At 41.9% G+C, this 9,738-nt stretch overlaps 1 protein-coding gene across 1 annotated transcript in view; it reads left to right on the top strand.

Moving 5' to 3' along the window:
* The first annotated feature begins 241 nt into the window (after positions 1-241).
* wscd2 (WSC domain sialate O sulfotransferase 2) overlaps positions 242-9,738 on the top strand; it is a 41,682-nt gene continuing 32,185 nt past the window's right edge. Inside the window, exon 1 of the mRNA XM_006784263.3 lies at positions 242-720. The gene's annotated coding sequence lies outside the window, so the exon portion shown is untranslated. The remainder of the gene's footprint in view (positions 721-9,738) is intronic.

Genomic DNA, 9,738 nt, shown 5'->3' with positions numbered 1-9,738 from the left:
AACTTTTGGATGCCCGATCCATCGCAGAACATATAACCCACGCAGACGGCTTGCATGTGCAAACACTGCACCTGATCCTGAATGAAAATCGCATTTTTTATCAGCTTATCCGCAGGGGAGCGCATCAGGGAGTGGTCATCTGTGTGGCCCGGAAAGCTTGAGCGTCGGGAGGAGTGTGGGGACTGCTGCGCCTCTGTGTGCTCTGCTGTGTCTCTTTAAGTACAGCAGGCAGTGCTGTTGGTCCGCGTGGGAGCGCAGGGCACACGGTGCGGCGGCACTGCCTCTTCGCCGCGTCAAACAGCCCTCTTCTAATCGGACGGGCGACAGAAACGACAAGTCGACGCACCGCATGCGTTCGCTGTTTGACCCGAACAGATGACCGGACTGTTTCAGAGGGGCTCGTCCATTGGTGAGGCCATTAACATTACTCCCTCTTTCTCCTCCGACTGAGAGCTGGAAGCGCGTAGCGGTTCATCTGCACTACAGCAGATTATTGAGCAGCACAGAGGGACTGTACGGGCTAATGGGATTGACAAACTAACATTAGCGCTACAGGGCTTTTCTGAGAGTATGGTGCTCTTCATTTTTGGCCGAGTTATCGTGGATATGAATCATGTCTGAGCCCGAGGGGTGACCATCCATCCTGAGCTGAGTTGCGTCCTGTGAACTGCAACAACACCAAAGCTTGTGTTGAGAGCCTTATTCTGACTCACGTTCAAGGTAAGCCCGAAGACTACTCACACACACACACACACACACATTACACAACCACACACACACGCACGCGCACATATATATGTTTTTTTTCCCCTTTTCACTGCAGCAGCTCGGAATATGTCCTGCAGAAGCAGCGCTTGCTTGCTTTGTGTTGGTGTTGCAGAAGTCCTGATGTTCTCGCAGTGCAGCTGCTCTGGAATAGTGATTCAGACCAAAACCACAGCTCAGAAATGGTTTTTGCAGAATTTTACTGTCACTTGTTGAAAAGACAGGCCATATGATTTGCTTATACTGAACCGCCGGTACTAAAAATATCCATTTGAACTAGATTTTCGAAGCTATTCTGCTCTTAACATAGTTGCAGACTAACCCAGTGCGGAAGTGAATGTTTTATATTTTTAATGCAACGTCTTCTGCTGTCTCCTCAGCGCAGTGGTCGCTAAAAATACGTCAGCCTAACCAGGTGCCCGTCTGGTGGCCACAGTCAGAACCCCTTCAGCATTTGTGTGAAGATCCTGGCGTTTCATTAAAGCCCACCTGCTATTTTTTTTTGAAAAGCTGCAAACTGAGACTCTGAAAAGAGGCCTGTATTCATAGCCGTTTATTTATTTGGTTTGGGAAACCATTTTAATATTTTCAAGGATGTTTGTCTCTGTACCTGAGGTTATGTGGTTCTCTTAAAGTGCTTCTCTCAAATGTTTTGCAGTGTACTGAATATTTTTTAGGTTTAGCTCGGTTTGAAAACATTTCCACTGTCTTTTATAAAGTGTACAAGTGAGATTTTGCATCAAGAAACAATAAAATAATACAGTGTAAATGTGTAATTTATATTTAATCATTCATCCTCAGCATTACCAGAAAATTATGCACATTGAGCGACCTCCAATAACCCTTCTTGTTTCTGATGACCTTGGTGTTCACTGTCTTGAGAAACTGCTCATTGTAGAGTGTGGAGGTGGGAGAAGAAGAGCGTAGTGGCTGTTAAGATGGATCACAAAGCTCAAAGATCAATTGATGAATGGGACTAATTGGTCATGCTGGTGTTTCAGCACTTGTCATGGCAGTAAATAAAAAGCATAGAGCCTGACAGACCGCTTGTTATGGCACTCAGTTCAAAGCTCCTGAATCTAGTCCAAGCTGAATTGATCAATACTGTGAACATCACTGTAAAATATTGCCTAACCGTTTCGATTTCACTTTATTTGAGCGGAAACCACTGGAAATCTGCGTTTCTGCTGCATTTGAATATTGTTGTGGTTTCATTTGTGCCAGGCAGGAACCTGCTGATGCTCGTTTAAAAATAAAATCGCATAGATTTTATTGTTGCTAACATTAGCTGTGCTCTCCCACGAGCTCAGTCCTCCCTCAGGCAGAAGTGAACAGACGTCAGGGAAACATGCTGATGGCTGAAATTCATATTTGTACAGCAGTCAAATAGATTCTGCTGCCGATGCAGTGAATCATCAGGGTCAAAGTCACCGCATTTTGTATCTCCAGGGTCCTCTTGGTGACCATGAAGATGAAATCCTGAAAGAATTTTTTTTTTCTTTTTAACTTGATGCGGAATGTGAATGATTTTCACACACAGGATTAACTGTGAAAAACCTAAATGTGCTTACATATGAAGTCCTTTGTGTAGTGACTGGGTGGCCGGCGGCAGAAGAAGAAGGCTTTGAATTCCTCCAGCGTTTATTTCTTCATCCTCTTGGCGACCTGTCGGGGAGGTGCCATTGATCGCATCCAGTGGACGCAAGCTTTGAAGATCGCCAGAGGAATCACAGTTTGCGTGCTTGTGAAAGCCATTACAGTGACGTGAGGGTAGTGCAGCACCACTAGACTGGATGGTGCACTCCTTCCTGATATATTACCGTCAAGAAAGGATGTTAAGATCCTCATTAGAGCGTCTACAAAAATAGCTTAGCATTAAATACTTGGCTGGTTTTCGACTGTTTATAGTATCTGACGTTCAAACACACAGTAGTAGTTTCACAGTGAGTGGCATGGATGTGAATACCAAACACAACTAGCGCTGTCCCTTCATGTTTGTCAGTAACTGATTTTTTTCAGTTTCCTTGAAGAAAGAGTCGATTTTAGAAAGAGGATAATCTTTAAAACTGTGTTACGGCTGCACAGGCCGAAGGAGTGGGTCACCCTCGCTGTGTGCACATTTCAGCCAGATTTTCAGCTTATACCAGGATTATTCACAACGGCAGACTTCCTCTGTGAGACGTAGCCAGATAATGACAGCCTAGACAGGTGGTGAGGAAATACTGCGAGGCAGACATCAGACAAAGCTGGGAAACCCCGAAAGACTAATCTGTAAGTCAAGTGTGGGGGATTTTGTCCAAAGATATTAAATTTGCAGATGCACCTATCAGGCTCAAATAAACTGAAGAAGAAGAAGACAAGCAACCTCGATGTTAAAAAGGAAACATCTAGACGATATAGTCTACCACCTTCAAGTCGATCTGTTTTGTCTCTGTTCTGATGATCAGGTGAAAAAACCTTTCACAGTGCTCACAGTCAGTTTGCAATGAGTGAATATAATGTAAAAGCCAATTATATTTTTGAACTCAGAGACCTGCTGTTCAGGCTTTTCTCTCAGACAGACACAGGCACCCTACTGAGGACATGTTTAATCCAACCGAGGCTAATATGAGGCCTCTGTTTGTATCTGTCTGAGTCACAGTGCAAGGTTATGTGCTTGCATGTCGTCGATCTCCTTACATCCTGGCAGACCGAGTGTGTTTTTAAACAGAGGCAAAGACATTCAGTAGGTAATTATTGCATACGTTTTATATCTTAATCAAGTGCACAGTGCACAGCTAAATATCAGTTGCTCTTTCAGTGTCATACAAACCTTTTTTTATTTTCTGGAACACGAAACATTTCTTTTTTTTGCATGTTACTCTTAAGTTATTGTGGAAATTGAAAGTTCAAAGTTGAAATGCGATCGCCAACCTCTCGTGCAATCCAAAAGCAACACCTGCCGTCAAATTGCATTCACCCCGCGCTTAACCGTGCAATCAGCTCCTTTAGTTTTCTAAACACAGGGTGTATTTTCTCAGCAGATAATTGTAATTAAACAGATTTTTTTGTTGGCTACATAGATTGGTACTCACCCAATGTGTAAAACACACTCTTCTCTTCTAAAGCTTTGTCCTTGAACTGGAACTATCAAAACATTTACTGTTGTGTCAGGGTCTCGAGCTCTTTGTTTGTTCTCTGTGCCATCAGGCTGCCTCGCAGCTGTCTGATTGCTAACGTCTAGTCAGACGGCGTGATGTTGTAGGTGTTTGAGAGGGAGGGTAAATAGAGTGTAAATTGGGTAAAATGGAAACAGATAAGGAGCAGACGATAAGGAGAAAAAGGTGACTTTAAAAGACACATTTTCTGTGGTCTACAGCTGACCTTGAGACTCTGCCTGTCGGCGGGATTAGCACATCACTACTGTAATTGTTCACCTTGAGTAGCAGACCTCCTTGTTCTTTCTTCAACTCGATCCCTGCTTCACAAGAAGCCTTTTGTTGGTGTTAAACTGCTGGGCTCTGTGTTTTATACCTGCTGCCCCAACAGAAGTCCAATCTGGCAACAGGAGAGGCTTTAAATGGGGGGAAAAAATGTAGTTTACTAACTCCGCTTTTAGGAACCGGAGACCAAGACTGTCTGACCGCATGCCTGCGTGCAAGTCTCTGGGTAATGTTCTTGACCTTAACCAAAAAGCTGCCTTTTATAGTCCTAAATGAGTTTTTCACATAAAAGTTATTTATAGTCCGATTAAGGAAGCTGAGTAATGTGGGAGTTGAGATAACAAGACGTAACTTGTTTACAGTGTCGTTAAAGATATTGGCTACAAAGTATAATTTAATGGCAGCAAAACACTGGGATTCTTTGATTAGTTTTATTGGGTCAATAAAGAAGATGTTCCTTCCATGTTCCAGCCCTGTGGTGCTCTCTCAGAATTGGGAACATAACTCCAAGCAGTGTTAGTCAATCTGAAAAAACACATCCATCCACTTCCAGACTGCACCGTAAAGAATTAGACAAGCTTTTGCTTTAAAGAGGATGTCAGAAGATTTTGATAAACCCTGTCCCAACAATACTGCAGCACAGCAGCAGGAGCCCCGGTGTGATAAAGAATCTGAAGGAGTGGAGCCCCCTCCGGGTCTGTCAACTTGTGCAGTCAGTGTCAGCGCTGGCTTCAGATCTCCTTTCAGCACGCTGCTCCCTAATTGGGCCGTCACACTTGCTAGAGAAATTTGTCAGGTTGCTGTAAAATGAACTACTTGGGCAAATCAAAATGTGCATCATTTTGTTCCTCCCCAAACCACTCATCTGCCCGTGAAATAACAGGATACTCGGGTTTTTAAATGGATAAACTACTTTCACTCATTTCCTGTTGGGAGTGTGTCATTAAAGGGTAAATACTTGCACTTTTTTTTTTTTACCACAGTTGTTTGCTCAGTAATTGCATCTCCTGGGATTTCATCTGAAAGATGTGCATCGGTAACCAAGCTGCGCCTATTTATACACGGCACGCCTAAAGTAGGGGCTTATTATTCTTACACTCAGCCTTACATGTTGTTCCATTAATTTCCAGCAGCAAGCAGGATAAGCGGCTAAGTCTATCCCCTTATCGGCTACTTTTCTGAATCTGGCAGTGAGCAGAGCGCGCACACATGAACTCCTCCTCTGTGCTAATGTTCTCCATCTGTCAGTAATGCTGCTCAGGTTGGATGAGATGTTGGGAGCTATCACACGCAGTGACTGCACCACGCCTGGCCAAGCACGAGCCCATCGCCACGCCATGTCAACCCTCATCACCTCCCCTCTCTCGGTGATGGTGCAGATGTTTCCCAGGTTGCTCGGGGGTGGTAGGATGACTCAGCTCGAGTTTTCACTCGGTGCCTCACCGACTCCCAGTTCAGCCCCTCTCCTCAGTCAACTGGCAACTTAAACGCGATCTGGCTGCACTCAGACTCGGCTCAGAACACATTATTTTCAGTGTAAGGCTCTCGACTCTAGTGGTTTCCGGCCTCTTGAAGAAATTACTTTATGCAGTTATTCTGTGTTATTTCGTTAAGAAAACACTTGCCCTCGTGAATCCACACAAAACATCCTGGAATTGTTCAAGAAGCTCTCCTTTCGTACTGTGACACTTCAGCTATTTATCCACAACTTTCAGCTGTTTATTTAGACTTCTCTGCTTGCATGCTAAGTAGTTTGCAGCATATGGGAATTCTGTTGTTTCATCTGCACAATTACTACTTAAATATGCTACAGATCAGGCTCTAATCAGTTCCTGCAGTCTCTTGTTTATTTGTTTTTGACCTAACACAGTATGAATGCATTATCACGTCTATTCTTTTAGAGATATCATCTCCACAACATTTCCGACATGCAGAGCAGTAAATGCAGAAACCATGAGAAGTAACCCAGCCTGGAAATGACTGCTTGAATGTTCAGCGCTCTCCTGGATTAACTACAGGGCCTTTTAGAGGGGCTAATCGCTCTCTGTTTATTCCAGACCTTAAAGAATTCATAATCCAAAGTACTCCATGATAAATCTTCGCCTCTGTGTTTTTTTTTGTTTGTTTTGTTTTTGCTGTGTTCACAGCTTAGTCCGCAGACTTCACTGGGTCTTTTTCTTCTAATGCACAGTCCCTTAGGGAGGTGGAGATAAAAACCAAAGCTCTTTGCAGCACAAGAAGAAGAAGGAAGTGAGTAAATGTGTATTTGGGGCCCAGGTGACCGGAGCATTTAAATAAATGCAACTGCATGTTTGAAATGTGAGAATTTCCTTGGGAAAATTACTGAGCACCTCACTGTCGTCACCCAGTTGCTTCATAGACTTCCGTTTCTGTATCTCACATACTCAGTTGTAAACACAGGCAGCTCTCTTCTTTCTTCCTTTGCTTTAGAGATGTTGTTCCATGTTGCATCAGAGCAACAGTGAAGCACTACTCTATGTGCACATCATATTTTATTCATACAGGCTGCAGCACTGAGGCACGCTCCTTTCTGCGAGCCCAAAGCAAGCAGCTGTCAGAAATCCCCAGATACTGTAGCCATTTCTACGTCTACCGTAGCATAAGCCATTGGGAAAAACAAGAATCTCTAAGATATACTGGTCAGAGTGAAATTCTTGAGACAGTGGGAGAAGATGGGTCTGACCAGCCCCTACCAACCTCATTTTAAATAAACCCGCTTCTGTTTCAACCCTCGAAGCAGAAGGGCTGTGTGCATGGGAGATACCAGCCTCTATCTTTTTTATTAGTCTCAAACAAGACTTACATAACAATGCAATAGGATACCACTGCCCTGAAATGCTCTGTCACTTTCAATAATACACAGTGCATCTTGTTATCAGAACAATACAACCCTGCACCACTGCATCAGCATTTCTCAAACGTGCCATACAAGCGTCCTTTCATTTTATCCTCTGTTTGTCCTGTATTATCATGCATAACTTGCTTACTTTGAATCTATTTATTTGAAACACATACATCTTTTATTCATTATATTTTGGTTTTTGTTTGAGGGATATATGAAGATTCATAATTACAGTATCCACAGGAAGTGGTCTTCTTTTTATTTCCCAGGCCACTCCTTTCCGACCAAACAGTGTTTGGCATTTTGTCAGTATGCAGCAAAACCAAGATATCTGCAGATTTAAGTCAGGTGGATTCTTTTTCAGCTTTACTTATTTTGGTTTCCATTGTGTTAGTTCCTGTTTCTGTTATTTAGAAACCAGGAGACCTGATTTTGACTCGGTTTGGTTTAAATTTTGCACTTTGTACTTATTTATTTTCTTCATGGTTTTCTAAAGACAAACCCCCGTTATTGCATTACATATATTCATTGGGTTAATGCTGAAGTAAGATGTGAAAACTCAAAGTGGGACAAAGCATCAACAACGCTTTTTCTTGCCAAAAATCAGTTTTGCAAGCATGCAAAACAAATTCCTGCATAATTTATTTTTGGTTTCTTGGAGTTATTTTTCGTGGCTTAGTTACCCAGATATGCACCGTAGAAGAATCACCGTATTTTGATTATCGTGAGCAGATTATTGTGAAAGCATTGTTTTGTGACTTACATTAACATTCTTAGCTGAAGCAAAGATTTATAATTGGAAATATAAAAACATGGGTGTTGGGGAGACAGCAGACTCTTAAATCCCTGCTGCCAATTTAGCAAAACAAATAAACCTCAACTCTTGTGAACCTGACCTCAACCTAAATCTTCACACAATTACCAAGTTATCACTTTAAAATTTAAATAATTTATGTTATGGTAATTTTGTTGCACATCACAATAGTGTGGCACAACACTGCATTACCACACACAGACACAGACATGCACACACAAAGTGTAAGCTTTCTCTTTCTCTTCCTTTTCTTCAAAAGATTTGATTTTCAAAACAAAGCAGAATTTAGAGAAGGCAGATAGTCCTTGTCCTAAATTCTGTTCGATATTCTGCCACACTACATTAAAGAAAAAGAAACTAATGAAAAGTTCTTAAGTAAAGGAAGTGCATATCTTAACATACTCCTACACAAAACCCACTTAGTTCCCCCCGAGTCTTAAAATACGTGTGAATTTGACAAGCACATTATCGCAGTGGTTATTATCAGTGTTCAGTCATGGGAATATTGAACTGACGGGACCAACAGCGAGGACATCAGAACATCAGCAACTTATCAACAACACCATCATTTGAATAAAAATAGAACGTAAAAGCAGCGAGGCCTCTAACAATCTTCATATCTAATTGGAAAAGATATGTTGACAGTAGGCCTCTGGTGTTGCTCGACCTTTTGCACGCAGATTTGCGCGATGCTGATGAGGTGCGCGGTTCACTACACATTTTGCGAGGCGTGCTTACAGAGCATCCTATTATATGTACGCTCTTCATGTTCCTCCGATGAATGCATCCAGACCACTGCACCCAGCTCACTGCCCTGCGTAATTGTTCACACCAAACAGCTCATCAAAAACTGCTAAACAGCTTGTGTACAACAGCGCTCCACGACAGATGAGCAGACTGTTGTCATGCTATCCTTTCATTATCTTTTTTGTAAAGTAAAATAAAGTCAGTCGGTACGAGGCTGCTGTGATGTTCAGTGCAGATAAGTTGCTGTTTTGACACTCCACCAGTATGGGTGTCAGTTACTTGAGATTTTGCTGTGGGTTGTTTGTGTAGGTGGTAAATGCAATATAGACTTATAGACTGCAATACTAGCGGCAAGAGAACATTTCTCCAGTGAAGTGAGAAAATAATTTTCAGTCATGATTCAAAACATATGCTTTGGCTGCATAAGCTTCTGCTCTGCTGGGGCTGCGGTCTGTGCAAACACTGTAAATTGAAAACATAGATGTTTTTTTTCGTGGTTTATTTCAACATATATAACTACTCAACTGTCACTGCAATCTCGTAAGGAACTTAGCTCAAGATGTTTGCTGTTTAACTTTGTAGAATTGCAAAACGGATCATTTCATCCGCTTTCTGGGAAAACGTATGCTTTTATGTAGTGGAATCCAGCTGAGTCCTTACAAAAGATTTTGAGGTACGTTTTGCATTTATTTGCTTCTACTCCGCTATATATTTCCCAGAAAATGTCACACTTTTTACTTTACTAACTGGCACCTATTTAGGTTCAGATTTCATAGAAAAAGTATATTATTAACAAATGCAATTTAATGTATTTCTGCAGACACTGCAGATTAGCTTCTACATTAATCAGATGGAAGGGTGAAATGTAGCATACGGTCTAAATAACAATGCAATAATATCACATTCATCATATGTATTTTGTGTAATGATACTTGGAAAAATAGGAATGAGGGACGTTTCACATGCATTGAAATGTTAGGCAATAGACATGCCTGTGTAGCTTTTGCTTGCGCCGAAGAGAATGAGAATTTTCTTTATATCTAAAAAGCACATAAAGTGACAGAATGAAGTGGAAAAATACTACATACTCGAGTCTTTTACAGAATCCTGTTGTTCGTTGAGCTTCA

The sequence above is a fragment of the Neolamprologus brichardi genome, chromosome 12 (genome assembly GCF_056152115.1).
Source record: "Neolamprologus brichardi isolate AB-2024 chromosome 12, ASM5615211v1, whole genome shotgun sequence".
Classification (NCBI taxonomy): Eukaryota; Metazoa; Chordata; class Actinopteri; order Cichliformes; family Cichlidae; genus Neolamprologus; species Neolamprologus brichardi.
Note: the sequence above shows the minus strand (reverse complement) of the source record. Positions and strands in the feature narration are given on the sequence as shown.